At 46.1% G+C, this 1,760-nt stretch overlaps 1 protein-coding gene across 3 annotated transcripts in view; it reads right to left on the minus strand.

Moving 5' to 3' along the window:
- The window catches only part of YEATS2 (YEATS domain containing 2), a 123,666-nt gene extending 121,906 nt beyond the window's left edge, over window positions 1-1,760 (minus strand). For 2 of the 3 annotated variants that reach the window (XM_029939792.1, XM_029939789.1), the window contains exon 1: window positions 1,703-1,760. The gene's annotated coding sequence lies outside the window, so the exon portion shown is untranslated. Of the gene's footprint in view, window positions 1-1,493; window positions 1,559-1,702 lie in introns of those variants that run through there. The other variant, XM_029939790.1, reaches the window with a different exon arrangement.

Here is a 1,760-nt window from a genome sequence, read left to right on the forward strand (position 1 = left end):
TATCTATACTCTTTCCCTTAGTTATCTCATACATTCTATACCTTTTGGTATCATCTATGTAATGAGTACTCCAAATTTTTACCTAACAGCTCTCGGCTCTCTCTTCCATGAGCTCCAAAACCTGTTCGTCCAACTACCTCCTCAATCCAACATCTTCATAACTGATATACATCTCACATTTAATATACCCTTAGAATTGCTCTCATGATTTTTCCCACCTCAAACTTCTGTTCCATTCTTCTCCCTCTCAGCAAATGCCACCAATACATAGTTGCTCAAAAGAAATACCAAAAAGCAAAGAATTCTCAGGGAAGGCAGCTGGCTCTGTGAGTAGTCAGGAGAGCATGCAACTCTTGATCTCCCAGGGTGGTGAGTTCAAGCCTGACGTTGGACACAAAGTTTACTTTGGAAAAAAAAAAAAAAGGCAAAGAATTCTCCCATTCCCTCATCAATCCACTTCCAAGTCTTGTTCATTCTACCTCCAAAATATTGTTAAATCTTTCTACTCTTCATCCCTGCCATGGACCTAGTCCAAAGTACTATAAACAGTATCCTAACTGATCTCCCAGCTCCCACTCTTGCCCTCTTTCTCCACACAGCAGTCAGTTTATGCTACCTGCCTTCTTAAAATCTTCAAAGGATTCCTATGAAAACTAAATTCCTAATCAGGGCATTATCTGCTCCTATCTTTGAAAGAATATACATAACCAAAAAGACACACACAATAATAACTCTAGGCAGTAAAACTATCAATACTCTTCCTCATTTTGCTTGTATTTTTAAACTTTTCTAGGATGCATACTTGCTTATTAAGAGGAAATGATATTGCTGAATACTGTATATTACACCGCATTTTTACACCTTAAGGAAAAAAGAAAATGGAAAATTGTAGGTAAACTCTATAACTGTTATAAGCTTAGATAAAAATACTAGAAAACAGAAATAAACACTGTAAGAATGATGCGTCAGGGTTGTGGGACTATTGGTGTTATTTTCCTCCTCTACGTTCTATTTTTTAACACAATTACACTCACAAAAGAAAAAAAGATGATATAAGCCTCATTCATTGTCTTCTGCAATCTGCCCACAACCCACCGAACCAGCCTTTCTTCCAAGTACTCACTTTCCCAAGCTTTCCACTCTAACCCCGCACTGTCTCACACGTCTGGTGCTTTAACTCAGACATATCCCTGGAAGATCCTCCAACCTTCCTAAATCCCACTCATCCCTCAACGGAGGGGGGCGGTAAGGATGGCGACAGGTTGGAGGTAGATTTCATGTTTCTTGTTGGTAAATCCACAACTTGCTGGTGCCAGAGCCAAATCTCATCTCCAATACCATCACAGGTCACCAAGCTTAACATCCTGAAAGCTCCGGCCACTGGGGTTCAAAGGATCCCCAGCCCCTGGGCACTGGGCCCCTTAGATAAGGACCCCACACACACCCAAATTCCAGGTTCCCGCTTTGAAGACTCCTCCGACAGACACACTCACCCCGGAACCAGCCTGCTTCTCTATCTCTAGGTCGTCTTCCCTCTGCTTTCACTCGCTCTCCCCCGAACCGCCCCCGCTCCGCGCGGAGCCGCGCGGCCGGCAGGGTGGGGGAGGGGAGCGCACGTGCCCGCGCCGCCCCCGCCCAGACAATGCCCGGGAGAGCGGAGCGCGCGCCCGGCCGGTCCGATCCTACTCCCGCCAACACTCACCCTTGCCCGGGTCTCCCGCCGAAGCGCAGGGCCCGGTGGGCGCCGCGAGAGGGCAAGA

Source organism: Suricata suricatta, chromosome 5, assembly GCF_006229205.1.
Source record: "Suricata suricatta isolate VVHF042 chromosome 5, meerkat_22Aug2017_6uvM2_HiC, whole genome shotgun sequence".
Classification (NCBI taxonomy): domain Eukaryota; kingdom Metazoa; phylum Chordata; class Mammalia; order Carnivora; family Herpestidae; genus Suricata; species Suricata suricatta.